The sequence below is a fragment of the Panthera onca genome, chromosome A2 (assembly GCF_046562875.1).
Source record: "Panthera onca isolate mPanOnc1 chromosome A2, mPanOnc1 haplotype 2, whole genome shotgun sequence".
Taxonomy (NCBI): Eukaryota; Metazoa; Chordata; class Mammalia; order Carnivora; family Felidae; genus Panthera; species Panthera onca.
Genome location: NC_138340.1, coordinates 12,508,843 through 12,524,202, shown reverse-complemented (window position 1 = coordinate 12,524,202; position 15,360 = coordinate 12,508,843). Strand labels below are relative to the sequence as shown.

The 15,360-nt window shown below is 50.2% G+C and overlaps 1 protein-coding gene across 3 annotated transcripts in view; it reads left to right on the top strand.

Annotated features, from left to right (window-relative positions):
• Nucleotides 1–15,360, top strand: part of MED26 (mediator complex subunit 26) — a 52,564-nt gene that overhangs the window by 13,035 nt on the left and 24,169 nt on the right. The window lies entirely within an intron of this gene.

Here is a 15,360-nt window from a genome sequence, read left to right as displayed (position 1 = left end):
GTCTCGGGATTCTGTAAGTTGGTGACAGGACCCAGGGAAGGGGGAGGGTGTGCTTGGAGAGCATATACCTCCTCCCTCTCTTGGGCAAGGCCCAGGCCAAGATGACTCCCCCCAGCAGGGGGCTCTGAACCCTGAACACCAGCTGTGAGGGCTGCCACTTCAGCTCCTTCTCTGGCCTCTGCCTATGTAGCCTTGGGGCAAACCATTTAATGTTTCTGAGGCTCAGTTTCTTTATTTGTGGCTTGGGGCTATGGGAGCCATCACTTGGTGGTGTCCCGAGAGGCTCAGCACATCCGTGGCAGGGACAGTGCCCAGCTTCTGTGTAGTCACCTAGATGACCATGAAGGACTGGGTACTGTTTGTTATAGGTGAGCAAAAGTGGGAGGGAGGTTGTCCATGCCGGAGGCCCTGCAGAAAGGGGAGAATAATCCTATCAGTGATAATAGACCTGCCTGTGGAGTTCAGCCAGGGAGGGGCTGGATCCCATTCAATCTGGTGAGCAGCCTTGCTAAACACATCAGCTGCTCAAGGTCTTTTGGTGTAATCTTCGTAAAGGTTATTTCTTAATCTTTGGACCTTAATAGAAACTGGAGGACCAAAGCATCAGCTGTTAATGTGTCCTCGCTCTCTGCTAGGTATTATCCCATTTCATAGATGAGCAAGGTTAAATAGCCAGTCACCTGGTCACTGCATAGCTGACCTCAAGAGCGTTTGCTTTCGTCATGAGACAATAGGGCGGGCGCTGCAGAGAGGAGAGGAGAATCCCTGTGGAGGTCTTTGCTTCCTTCCAGAGCACTGTGTCCTGATGGAGATGGTCTCCGTCTGTGCTATCCAGTAAGGTAGCTGTGAGCCACATGGGGATCGTGAGTACCTAACATGTGGCTGGTAAGACCAAGGAACTGACTTTTAAATTTCTATTTAATTTTCATGCCCACCTGAGGACAGAGCACTTCTAGGGCCTCTCGGATTACTTGTGCTTTGGGTCAGGACTGGGGGCTGTTGCGGCCTTTTTCCACATGAGAGGTGGGGGAGGAGTTTGCACCTGAGCTGGCATAGGGGCGCAGAATGGGGCTCCTGTCCCTTCCTAGCCATCCTCTTCTCTCAACCCCCACCCAGGCACACAGCTTTGGTGTCTCTAATGTCTCTAGAGCCTCCGAGCTATATCTGCTCGCTCCATTCGTGAGGTCTCCTCTTAGGGAGAAGAAAGCCTTCTCATTTCTTAAGTCTGGGTTGATTAATGTTGTTAACAACTAAATAGATATCCTTGGAGCCTCCCTCCTAAGTAAAGAGAGATGGGCAGATGGACAGACGGAATGAAGAACAGAAAGAGAAGTATTTTAGGAGTGCCTGGGTGGCTCAGTCAGTTAAGCATCTGACTTGGGCTCAGGTCATGATCTCATGGTTCCTGAGTTTGAGCCCTGCATCGGGCTGTCTGCTGTCAGCACAAAGCCCGCTTTGGATCCACTGTATCCCTCTCTCTCTGCCCCTCCTCTGCTCACATTCTCTCTCTCTTTCTCAAAAATAAATAAAACATTTTTTTAAAAAGTATTTAATATGCAAGGGTTTGAAGTTAGACCCTGTGAGAAATAAGCCCACTACCCCAATCAAAGGAGGGACACGGACTCAGAGCACAGGGAAGCTAGGGTTTAATCAACATTCTTGCAAGAACAGGTGTCTGATGGACAGGGGCACAGTTGGGGCAGTTGCAGCAGGCAATTTATCTCCTAGTGTGCAAGTCCCTCCCCTGGTTCCTCATTGGCTGAATACTACAGAGGTTACAGCCTTACAGGTAGTTGCCTATGTCCATGTAAGGGAAAAAGTCTGATTGAACACATGTGTGTTCCTTGAGGTAACACAGAGACTTCAGTTCTTTGGTGCATGCTCATTGCAAAGTCCGCAAAAAATAAGCCCACAAAATGGGGAGGGAAAGAAGAACCAGGAAGTGAAGTGTCTAAGGGTTTGGGACTCAGTTGTCAGGGGGGCGGGGGGAGGGGGTGCTTACATATTTCCGAAAGGTTGTAAACCTATTGTTAACAGCACAGCTTTTATTTGGTATTTCTGAAAATGAATCATCTCACTTCTCACAGATCCAGATTCAAATCTCTATGGCTCTCTCTGAGATGTTTTTCATTGGACAAGTCACATCAGATATTTGCTGTCAATCTCAAATTAGCTGTTGTCTAAAAAGTGAGAACAAGATAAGCCCTACCATACTGAAGAGTATGTAGAAGGCACTGAACCTGTACGTATAAGCCCCTTCCCACTTTCCTGGGAGTAGGGGCAGTTATTCCCCTGGATGAGTTTGTAGATACTTAACTTTGGTTTTCACTGATGCTCTTCTTCCTCAAAGATAGTCTTCCCTTTAGTGTGAGCAGTTACCAGACAACCTTGCATAATTTTACACATTTCTAAAAGCTCCCTGGGGGTGGGAAAAAGGAAGAAATAGGTTGTAGAACAAAATCTCAGACTGGTAGAACGGAAGGCGCACTTCTTTGGAAGAGGTGCTTGGGTTGGAACTCCCAGTCAGGATTAAAATGTCTGAACTTTTCTGAATCCCTTTCTTTGTACGGCATTTGCAGCTGAGGGTGATCAAACTATGAATTTGTGTGTGAAATCGCCTTTAGGAAGGAATGTCCTTTCTGTATGAAGAAAGGGTATGCAGAATCAATAGTCCCAAGATCTTAGAAACATTAGCAGACAGAGATGTTGATGTGATTAATAATCAGAAATTATACCTGGTACTCAAATGTGTGGGAAGAATGGCGTAGTCAGGAAATCAAGGTTTAGCGTTAAAGCTACCCTGTTGCCATTTTGTATCTCCCAGTCTGTCTCCCACCCTACTCGCCTCATCCCACACCACCCTGCTGGCAGGATCCAGGAGCTACTTCATACTTCACCCTTTTGGGAAGTATTTACATAGGGAGAGGCATAGCCACTGGTGTCCTTTGATCTAGTCGTTTTACTCTTAGGAACTTACTAACAGATAGATACACGATGAATTTTAATAACACTGTTAATAGATATATTCACATGATTGTGATTGTTGATGTCATTAATTAAACGGCATGGGAGAAGCTTAGGAAACACAGTACACTGCAGAGTCGAGTGGCATAGGGCTGTGAAGAAGAGTCCTGAAGCCTCTGTAGAAAAATGGACAAGTCTTGCTATGATGAAGAAAAGGAGCATTTTTGTTAGCCAAGCACAAGCAGAAAAGGCACAAAAACTAGAGCTTTGGATAAAATGAGAACCACTTGTGTTGAGGCAGTAGGAGTACTTTGTTTTTGTTTTTCCTATGCTCCATTGTCTTTATTTTTTTTAATGTTTATTTATTTTGAGAGAGAAAAAGAGCGAGCAGGGAGGGGGAGAGAGAGGCATAGAGAATCACAACTCAAGGCTCCGTCCCACAAACCTGAGATCGTGACGTGAGCCAAAGTTGGATGTGCTTAACCAACTGAGCCAGCGTTGTCTTTTTAATTAAGCAGTAAAAAAATGAAAATAAAAGTAGACTGCTTTAGCCTGAAGAGCACTCAAGAACCACTGAGAGCAGTCAGATGTGGAGTGGATGCGGGGCCTGTGTGTACTGCAGCCAGTGGAGAGGAGGGACTTACTTCTCTTACATACCCAGGAGGTTCATAGCAGGGGCGTGCAATGCTTACTCTGGTCAGGGCCGCCAGTCCTGTTCTTGATGCTCTCAGAGGACTGGGGTCCAGCCCACCAGGACAAAGAGGACGTGCTTGGAGTCGTGGATTTTATTCATCGCAGTCAGTGGAGTCATGCCTGTGGCTCTGGTAAACTCCTGGTGTGATTGTGCTTCCTGCTTTTTGCCACCTTACTATGTCTGGTCCATCTGTAAGTCCTAGTGGTTCTGCAGCCAGAATGTCTATTCTCTGTCTTTGGCGTATGCTTGGCCATCTGCCTGTTGGGGAACTTCCTTCTTGCGGCTTCCAAACCAATATCAGATTACACTACTCTGCCAGTTAAGATCCTGTGTTCTTAGAGTAGACATCCCACTCCTTATTTTCATGATCTACAGATGCTCTGTGACTCAGACCCTTTTTTCCTCAATGTATACTTTCCTCTCCCTCATTCATGACTGCCGAGGTCCTCTCCCCAGATCTGTGACCATCAGATTCCTTCAGGCCTCTCCTGGCTGCTCATTGTGAGAGTCCCATCCCCTCCCCGCTGTGTCACACTGCCTCCAGATGCTTTCATGTAATGGCACACATAGGAGATGCTGGTGTCCAGACAGTGCCCTGGGGAACTGCAAGTGGGACTGAAGGGAAAAACGTGAGCACGACATTTCTTCAGTGTAATGATAAGAAAAATGAAGTATAAAATAAAGCATTAGGGAATGTGTTAAATAATGAACTTGTATTGACTTTCTAAGTAGTAGTATTAATCTTTAAGAAAGGGAGTGCCATGTCCATGAACCTCACTTTTATTAGGTTGGATTTTTTTGCTTGCCTTTGATAATCACTGTAGAGAAATTCTGTTTGCATGTGGAGGTGATGAAACTTACACTCATGTTTTAGTAAACATTTAGTAATTGACAAGAGCTGCTATATCTAATGAATCCAGGTTCTTCCCTCTTTTCCGTTTGTAGTGTTGAAATACAGTAATTATGCAAATGGATTTTAGTTTCATTCAAACTTTATTTCAAGTTCTTTGAAGTAACATACTCTAATTTACTGTGTGGTGTGCCAGTAAATGTTTGGCAACAAGCTTTTCTGGGAAAAAAATGGCATATACATACACACGTAAGTTTATACATTTTACTGATAACACAGGATAGATAGCATATAGTCTACAAGTAATAAAATACACAGTCCTTTTTATTGTCAGTTCTGTGTACCAGTTGTTTCACAGATTGCTTTCCTTGATTTTTGCTGTACTTTTGTATCTGTAGTCAGCTTGTGAGTGTAGCTCTGACATGAATGTCGATTGATGATTTTGTTTATATTAATGCTGAATCAGATAATAGTTTTCAAATACTGGAAGGATATTTCCTCATTTATTTTGTGCTATTCCTAATGTAATGGCTACAGGTATGACAAACTTAAATTTAATCTACATTATTAACATTTTCTCCATCACTTTCTTAAGTCTAAACCCCAGGTGTTGGCAAACTATTTCTGTGAAGGGCCAGATGGTAAATATTGTGAGCCATGTAGTCTATCACAACTCTGCCTTTATTTATAGCACAGACGCAGCCACAGACAATATGAAAATGAATGAGTATAACTGTGTTCTAATAAAACTTTATTTACATGGCTAATTTTGTTATCTGAATTTATAGGTGATATGGAAAAAAGTACCTTATTTACAAAAACAGGCATTGGACTGGATATGCAGTCTCATAGGAGTTATGAGTTTGTAGACTCCTGGTCTAGAGGCCACCAACATGACAGTTAAGCCCTGATTTGTAGTATTTGCCAATTTCCATGGTATAAATACTTCCACTGTGGGTTGATTTCAGGCCACTAGCATGATGTCACCAAACATGGAGCTGGGAAGAAATGCCTCAGTAGCACACCATTTTCACCATGAAGATACAATAGTCATGAATAAACTCAAAAACTAAATAATAGTAATGTGGGAAAGTAAATGGGAAATGATGGGTTGTATTTCATCACCTCTGTTTTCTTTCTTTTTTTTTTTTTTTTTAAAGAAATTTGATTTCTTTAAAAAAATTTTTAATGTTTATTTTTGAGAGACAGGGTGAGTGGTAAAGGGGCAGAGAGAGAGGGAGACACAGAATCCAAAGCAGGCTCCAGGCTCTGAGCTGTCAGCACAGAGCCTGACATGGGGCTTGAACCCATAGGCGGTGAGATCGTGACCTGAGCCGAAGTCGAACAGTCAACCGACTGAGCCACCCAGGTGCCCCTCATCACCTCTGTTTTCAGTATAACTTGTGAGTCTCTATCATTGCATTTTTTAACAGTGGCTGTGTTTTAACATCTGGTTCCCAAGACTCCTGAGAGTTCGCCATGGGCTCTCATGGGTTGGTGTGAGCTGCCTCCAGCATAGTCCTGGGTAGAGTCCCTCCTGCTAGCCAGTTAGGACCCTGGCTGCAGGGCACAGCAGCCCAAGAAGAGCAGAAGTATTGGTATGTGTGCAAATGGAGATCTGGGCTGCAAGCCACAGGCTCTTTGTCCAAGGTGGCATCACGGCCTTTGTAGCTGGCCGCCTGGACGGTTCTCTCGGTTCAGAGGCTGTGCCCAGAGCCCCTCAGGGGCATGCAGTGAGCCAGCTGCAGTGAAGGTAGGGAAGGGCCAGAACTCTGCTCCAGATCCTTTGCTGTCCTGGTTCTCTGGGGCTGCGGTGCCCACCTACCTCTCCTGGCCCAGCAGTCAGAGGAAGCCTTCCTGTAACACGCTGCATGTTTGTTTTCTTCATAGCTTTCGGTACACTCACATTGTCGTGTTCGCCTGTCTATGGAAGCCCCACAGCTCTGTCCGCTCCCTGACTTCCTCCTCAGCACGTGCGCAATGCATTTTTATTTTCCCCGTAAATAGATAGCTGCTGAATGAGAGCTCGTGTCTGTTCTCTGCTGTCTGCAGCAGTTGGCAGTGTGCGGTCCAGATGGGTTTGGGCTCCCACGTCCAAGGTTTCCTGGTGTTAGAGACACGCGTTCCTTTTCAGCGTGTGTGGGAAATGAGCAGCTCCATCTTCTGGCTACTTCCTCCCCCCGGAGCAAGGTGAGGTGCTAACCTCACCCCTGGGCCATGAAAATTGCTCTGGGTTTCAGCATAGCTAATGCTATGTTTGTTTCCACTCCCTCAAAAAAAGGAAAGAATGAAACCCAGACCCATTGCAATTTGCGCCAATTGTGTGGGCCTTGTTTACAGGGCCAGACAGCTTTGGAGAGTCCAGAGGCTCAATGGCCTGTCCCCTCCTGGCCACAGGGCCCAGTATCCCTGCTTTATGGAGAGTCACACTGCCGGGTCAGTGAGATGGGACTGGCCCAGCGTGCAAACTAGTGTCATTCCTAATTAGATGAAGGTGTTTGTGCTTTTGGGGACCCAGCCCCAAAGCCATCACATCCCAGATCTTGTAGGGAGGAGGGAAATAGCATCCCCTGAGAAGCCAGTCCACTGCAGTCTCCAGACGTGCATGCGCCCAGGCCTGTAAAGGTTGGTGATCTGCTAAGGGTCAGGTGCTGCCACCGGTTCACTCTGTCAAGCTGCCTGGCAGACCAGTGATCTGATGACCATCTCTTTTCGGGGAGGCAGAAGTGAAGAAGTATGTGTGTGAGTGAGGTGAGTGAGGAAGGAGGAGAGCTGGCCCCACTGAGTGACAGATTTGCTAAGAGTTGGAGGAGAAGACCAATGTGAAAAGGTGCTTTGTTACTAAGAGCTCCGTGAAGCCTTCCGCTGTTTCCTTCCTAGGGCCTTGCGTTTGCAGGATGAGCCCCTTAGCTCCTTCCCTCCCAGCGCTGCAGAATCTGGGCTGGTTCTCTTCTCCCTGGGAATCTTCCACCTGACCCCTTCCCTTGTCATACCCGTGTCTCCCTGCCCACCACTCTTCTGAGCCTCTCACTTTTCTGGTAGTGCCTACCGGCACCAGCACGGAGACCCCACTCCTGGAGTGCCTCGGCAGCTTGGAGGTGCCACCTCCTGGTCGGGGTGCCCTGTGCCAGTCCCTTCTGCTGCTGCTCTCACTGGACTGCACAGGGGCGCTGGCAGAGGCCAGTGGGGTTTCCCGTGCCGCCTCCTCTGGAGGTGTTCAGGAGGCCTGGCTGTGATTCCTTCCCTGTACCCATGGCCAAGGCGACTATACTTCTCAACCTCCAGACCAGGACACTTTGAGAGTGAACGAGGCACTATTAAAAGTTACACAAGACAACAGGTGTTAAATGTGCATTCTGGCAAACCAGGTCTCAGGTCACCTTCCACACCCCACTGTCTCTGTTTGAAAGCTGACGTCCCTGTTTGCAGTCCCTGTAGATCCAGAATGTCCCCTCTGCAGAACGGCCTCTGGCAACTTACGACACCGCCCCACCCCCCCCCACCCCCCACCCCCCCGCCCAAACCTTGGCGCCCTCTCCAGCCTGCACATCCAGGTGTGGCCTGCACTCCTGGGCCCTCCTTTGCCCTGTTGTCTCCTTCTCCTTTTCACTGATCTGTCCGTACGACAAACAATAAATACATTCTTCTTTTAAAATGTAAGTGTTTGAGCTACAGCGAAAGCCCCTTTGGCCTCTGTCACTGATGGAGTTTTCCTCTGTCACTCTGGAGGGAACCACTCTCGAGTCTGGAGTACATCTTCTTTGTGTGTAAAGACACATCCTAGAACACTGTGCATGACTTTTAAATAAATTCTGGCACACAAGTCTGTCATTTTGAAGCCACCTCATTTCCCTCAGCATGTCCTGGCTCTGTCTTTGTTACATATGAGTAGAATTTATTCCTTTAACTGCAGCATAATATTCTGTGATAGTATCTCTTTCATTGTCATGGAGCTGACTCCCAGAGTTTTTATTAATAAAACAGTGCTTTTTGAATATTTGTGTGCATGTCTCCACTAGGTCTGTCAGCCAGTAAAAGTGTGGAGTGCTGGCTGGTTGGGGCACCTGGGTGGCTCAGTCCGTTAAGTGTCCACCTTTGGCTCAGGTCATGATCTCGTGGTCCGTGAGTTCGAGCCCCGCGTCGGGCTCTGTGCTGACAGCTCAGAGCCTGGAGCCTGCTTCGGATTCTGTGTCTCCCTTTCTCTCTGCCCCTCCCCACTCACGCTCTGTCTCTCTCAAAAATAAATAAACATTAAAAAAAAAAAAAGTGTGGAGTGCTGGTTTTCACGGTGGCAGATATGGAGAAGCAACTTCTATGGGTACCCCCTATGGGCAGGGCAGGGCAGGGCAGGCAGCCTCCTGCATAGCCCTGCTCAGATCTGTGCTGGAAGGATGGGGAACAGGGAGAGACAGCTTCCTGTGCAACCACAGGTCCCTGTGAGCACCGTTTGGAGCCTCACTGGGCCAGAGACCTTCCCATTCCTCCCCCCACTTTCTCTCAAGCGGAGGTTAGGTGTGAGGGGGCAAGTGCAGATGGAGCTGGCATTGGCTCCAGGAGGCCTGTGGGGCTGAGTCAGGGGGGCATGTCTGTCCCTACACACAGAAGCAGCCAGTGTTAGAGTCCTGCTGTTTATCCACGGGAAGACCGCTGGGCTCTGTTACCTGGCTGTCTTGCGGCTCCCGTCCAGTGTCACTTTGGCGATCAGAAAAGCTCTTGAGCACTTGAGCACATCTGCTTTAGCGGTAGCCCGTGGAGGCGATGATTGCAGTGTTTCCCATCGCACAGATCAGGACCCCTGGCTGGCTAGCACTTGACCGTGTGTGGGGCAGATTCTCACCCGATCCTACAGGAGAGGCATTGCCATCCTTAGAGACACAGCAAGGATCCAGACAGGTGACTTGCTAATGACCTTAGAGTGGAAGGTTCTGGTTCCATGCCCCACCCTTTCACTCCTTTGGCTGCTCCATCCAATTGCATATGCAGTGCTTGTCAGCCACAGTGCTGTGTGAGCATCACCTGGGTGACAGGGTGCAGTGGCTCTGTGCAGAAGAGCAGAGGCATGCCGGTGGAGGGAAGTGCTGAGGCTTCTCCCACTGGGGTCCCAAGTGGTTTCTGAATGGAGTGTGGAAAGGTTGCCTGTGGAGCTGGGGGTGGTGGGGGGGGGAGCTAGAGCTGGGAGATGTGGCGTTCAGGTGTGCCAGCTGCTGCCACAGCCCCGGTGGGGGCAGGGAAGCTGGGGATGCCAGGCTTGGGATCTGTTCAGACATGCTTGAGGGGAGGGCACGGCTGGGGACGGCATCTGGTCCCCGATGGCGTGCTGGGTGTGAGGGAGACCGTGTGCTCCTGCCCGCCTCTGAACACTCAGGGTACGAGGACTGAGGAGTGAGGTGTCCCTGTCAGTCACATTTTAATGTCTCTGGGGCCAGGCCTCGTCTTCCATTTGGCACCATTTGTCTCTTAGTGGTTGGTGACACGTTGGTGCATCTCAGGATGGGTGAATCATGGTGGTCCGTGGGAAGTTCACGCTCAGGACCTTGGGAAGCGAGCGAGCTAAGAGACACACGTGGTGGCTCCCTGGCATCCAGCTGCCCGCCATCCCCTCCTGCCCACGTCCCTCTCCTCAGCCAGGGCCTGAGCCCCTGGGTCCTCCCTGCCTCCGTGTCCCCCTTTGTCTCGTATCCAGGCCGTCCTGCTTGTCACCATCTCACTCTGTGGGGCTGGCCAGGCCCGCAGATTTTCTCTCTGCCTCAGCTGTGAGTTCTCCGCCAGGCAGCTGTGTCCAAAAATCTGTAGTCTGATCTGACCATGTAACTCCTTGCTCTGAGCATGGCCTGGGGTCCACTGTGTGACCTGCCCATCCCCCGCCCCCTGCCCAGCGTTCTCTGTACCTGTGCTGCTGACCCTTTGCTCTCAGCCTGCCAAGTTCTCACCTTTCTGGGCTGGTCTACGGACTCCTGTGTACCCTTAAGGTCTCCTCAGAAACACCCTCCATCCTGCTCCTTGAAGGCCTCAGAAGACCCTGCACGTCCCACAGCCCCGTCCGCCTGCCTGCCTGCCCGCCCAGCCACACCGGGAGCACCTTCAAGGCCACGGCTGTGCTTTATCTGTGTATTTCTGTGAGAGGCAGTGGAGCATGTGGTGAAGAGCCAGTTTTTGGTTGCCAGGCTGCCTGGGCCCCAAACCCAGCTGTGTGACCTCAGGCAGAGTAGGTGACCTCATTGTGCCTTAACTTCCTCCCTGTAAAAAGGGGCAGATAGAGGCTGACCCCCTTGGACTATAATTTATAGAGCTGTGTGTAAGAATTTATTCTCTTTCTTTTTTCTGGTGTGTGTGTGTGTGTGTAGAAAGAAAGAATTTTTTAATAGAGTAGTGCCTAACTGGCCTTACTGAGGCTGTAAAGAACCCAGTTCTTCATAGTGCATCTTCCAGGCAAAGCTCCCACAACAAGCAGCGCCTGCAGGCTTATCACTGGGAGTGACAGACTGGGGGGGGGGGGGGCGGGGGGGGCGGGGGGGGCGGACCCAGAGACCTCCTCCTGCTTGACGCGGGGGCAGTATCAGAGTTGCAGTGAGAAGACAGCCTTGGAAGAAAAGAGCCTGAGGTGCTGATCGGGGCTTAGAAAGCAGGGCTGCGACGTTGTGACAGGGCCTCTGGGTCAGGGTGGGGGGAGGGAGGCGCATGTGTGGTTTTGTGTGTTTGTGTGTTTTAGAGTCTTGGTCAGACCGTCAGACACGGGCTCCCTTTGGGTGTTGTTGGCAGACATACAGTTAGAGGAACTCAGGTCAGGGGAGGGGGAGATTGCTGCGTATTACTGAAGAGGATGGGCTGGGCTCCCCCTGCACCCCAGTGCTCAGCGGTTTACCTACCCAGATTAAAAAAGATTCTGAGTCCAGATCCAACTTCAGGAGCAAAGGGCCTTGGTCGGTGATCAGTGAAGGGGAAGTGGGGTTTATCTCCTATTCTTTTACTCACCCTGGTGGGAACCCAGTGTTACGCCAAGAGGGAGGCAGAGGCAGAGCCCGTGCCCCTGTGGCAAGTGGCGGTTAGTGCCTTTTGGTGGAAAGACTTCTGCGTGGGGTCCCAGGGCACAGACGAGACCCAGAGCGGCTGGCCCTGCCCCACAGCAGGGTGCTACAGCAGAACCCCAGTTCTAGCCCAAGGCTGGTGCGGGTGGGGGAGGCAGTACCAGCAGCATGTGGAGGGGCTTTGGGAACCCTAGCCCGACTCAGCCCCCTCCACTGCACATCCCCAGAGCACCCCAAATTCGATGAGACAGGCTGAGCTTGAGCTCCTCCCAAACCAATGTCTGGCACAGCAGGCCTCTGCCTGCCTCTTCCTTTTTGCCTCACAGTCCCCCTATACCTCCCCCTTCCATGTCTGTGCATGCCTATGGCTCTGTACCCCCATTCTCCCCTCCCTGCAGTGCCTTCACTGGAGCCCTGCTGGTACACTCGCCTGTCTCCATCACCAGGATGGGACTCTCAACGCGGGCTTGAGGACAGTCCCCATCCCACCCCCACACAGAATTTGGCATATAGCAGGCACTGAGCGGGGATCAGATGAATGCCTGCCACCCCGAGAGGAGGCCCCAACCCAAGTCTTAGAGAAGCAGGGAGAAGTGAGAAGATCCCTTGGTCAGGAGTTTGTAGCAGTGTGTGAGTGGTTTTTTTCTGGCTCCTCTCACCTTACTGTGGGGTTCAGGGGCAGAAAAAGAAGTGTTTAGTACTTCAGTTGAAACGTGGTCCTGCTCTCCCCTCCCGTCGCTGCTGCAGTCCCACTCTTCTGCTTCGGGCAGGGCCTGCACGCACTTTGCATCATATCTGTGGTCTGTTTGTGAGATGTGTGGCATCTGTTTTGGAGGGGCAGAGACTCCAGCCCGTCGGTGAGTTGAAGAGGCTGCCAGTAAATAAAGCAAAGGCTCTGGGCGGGGGGATCAGTGTTGCCCACCGTGGAAAAAGGCTTTGTGGGTTTGGAGGTGAACATGTTTTTTTTTCACAGCTGTGCATCTATTGTAATGGCACTAGAAAAAATACAACTCGTTGCCCAAAGGCCAGTTACTATTGCTTAGGACAGGAGTGAAGTGGGGACAATGTAAAGGACACGCCTTTAGGTGCCCTCGGAGCCCTGGCCTGACTAGCAGTCTCTCTACAAGGCTTCTTCCTGCTTCAGGGTCTAGGGGAGCGCCGACCCCCTCCAGGAGCTTTCTGGGGATGTGTGTGGGGCTCTGGAGGTTTGAGTGGGACCTGGGATTTGGTATCAGTTGTTTTCCCGGTCCGTGTACTGTATTTTTTATTACTTCTGTTTTGTTTATTGTAGTCATTACTTCTATTCATTAACAGTGTCTGAGTTTCCAGCTACTGCTGAACTTACTGTATCTAATATGTCTGTCGTCTTAGCACATTTTCTCCCTTAGAGTTAGTCCGAATGCTTATTACAGATGATCAGCGTAGCGTGGCAGGCCTGATACGCTGGTGTCGGAAGTGAGGTTGTCTTCATCATTGGTGCTGCAGGTGACCTGGGAGCTGTGGACCGTGGGGTCGCAGGGTAGCAGGGTGGCAAGGTAGGGGCCCAGGTCTGGAATATCCCAGGAGACTGGGACCGTTATCTAGTGCCATGCAGCTTGCACAGTTTAGCAGTCATCACAGGGTATGCAGAGGATGTTCATTGTTGATGTGACTTCTCAATGGTAACAAGTTTTGTGACTTTTACTTGCTGTGTTGGGGGAGAGAAAAACAGGGTTATGGTGCAGGGTGTGCTATCAGCAGGTGCTGCTGAGGTAATGAAGACTATGAGGCAGGCTGGGTCCCCTCACCTTTGTGTCCCCAGAACCCACATGGGACCTGGATCAAAGGGATAGTTTGTGTTTGGACTGGCCTGGGGCTGGGACAGGCCTGGGCTCTGGGAGCCCCAAGGAGGCAGCTTAAAAAGAGCCTCAGAAAGTGGCCATGCAATGATGCTGCAAGACTATGGGACAGATAGTGGCTGCAAGGCACCGAGTTGCCCACATAGTTGGGTACTTCTGTGTGCAAGCGGGAGCTGGAGAGGACAGACTCGGGGAAGGCAGTTTCAGTGTCCTTTCTCCAGCGTTTTCCAGTGGCAGTTTTTGAAAATGAGCTTGTTCTAATGCTTGCCTATGTGTGCTTGTCCTAGCTGGTCGCTTCCAGTTTCTCATCATAAATGTATGGGCATTAAACGACAAGGGGAGGTCAGCTCCCTGCTTGCAAAGAAATAGATTGCCACAATGGACTTTTAAAAGTGGAAATGTTGGAGAATTTGTTACACCGGGATATAGTATATAGGGTAGCAGCACCAGAGCCCTTAGATTTGGAGTCGGACAAGTGTGGGTTCAGATCTTGCCTCACCTGGTCTGGCCTTGGGTGAGGGTCTCTGTCTCTTCATCTGTGAAAAGAGAATTAAACTTGCCTTTGAGGTTGCTTTGAATAGAGATTGTGTTTGTAAGCCAGTAGTGCTGGGCACGGAGTTGGGAACAGCGGCTGGGGTTGTCGTCCCAGGCTGTGGCTCACCCACTGTACGTAGGTCCTAAAAATACCCAGAGCTCCTGGAGAAAGAGCCAGACACTTCATTGTCCGGGCGATGCCTGATGGAGTGCTCAGGGACTCATGCTTGCCATCCTCATGGGCCCAGGGGTATTTGTTACCTCTGACGTCCCCATTACGTGAGCACGAACAGGCCATCCTCTTGTTGCGTGGTTTACAGGATGCAGACTGCGTGGTGGGGTTGCTGTCCTCTTGTGGAGTTTGAATCTGCATTGCCTTAGGTTGGCCCAGTTTATGGCTAGTTTTCAGGTTTGGGGTTGTAGTATGCTGTGCCACATAGCGGTCACTGGCCGAGAGGTGGGCAGACAGGAAGGGACAGCCAGCTGTCATCCCCCATTCAGGGCCTCACTTTGCCCAAGACACCCAGATGAGTCTCTAGAGATCCCACCCCAGATCCTGCTACCCCCGTTCCTTTTTGGAGGGGTGCAAGAGAGTGATGGCAGGGGGCTAGATCTGCTCCAGTTACTTCCATTTCAAGCCTCCTGGCCAGCCCACATTCCAGGAATATCCCCAGCCGTTTGCCGTTGTGTCCATGCAGGTGTGTCCTAGCCCCACTAGGTAGGGTGACAGTCTCACTGATAATGTGCCTGTCTCCCCAGCAGCCGAGCAGTGGGTGGACGGAGCCCAGTTCTCCTCTCTGTATGTCTGTGCAAGGAGGTGGGTTCAGTGCCAAACCTGGAGGATTGTCTGTCCTGGGTCCCCTTTCCTTCCCCTGCTGGCACCCCTATCTGGAGACACACTGCCATACTTGTGCAGAGTCGATGGATAGATGACAAGAGTAGGATAGCAGCCCTGACAACCTGTGTGCAGCTTTGCCCGGCAGGGACACTTTGCTTTGGGCCCACCTCTAGTGGGCCCCTAGCAAAGGGGTCACCGCATTGTGTAAGCCAAGAATCAAAAACAGTTGCGGCGGTACCCGTTGCCATTAAAGTATTTGGACCCTTGGAGCCAATTTTGACACCTGGGGGTTTATTCCTAAGGAAAAAAAAATGAGAGAAGGAAGTTGTATGTTTGAAGATGTTCATTGCAACATTGGTTGCAATCAGAGAACCTGGAAGGAGATGGAATGTCCAGCAGTTGGAGAAGGTCAGGGAAATTACGATGCGTTGATGAAATATTTAGCTGTTAAACATGATCATTATGAAGATTATGTAGCAATAAGAGGAAGTGAGAGTTAAATGAAAAGAGAAAATAGCATCTGTAATGCAATTTCAACTACGTAATTGTCACTGTTTCTGGACAAGTGCCAGAAAGTCGCCCACAGAAACGTTGCCATGGCTCAGGTCAGCGGGAAT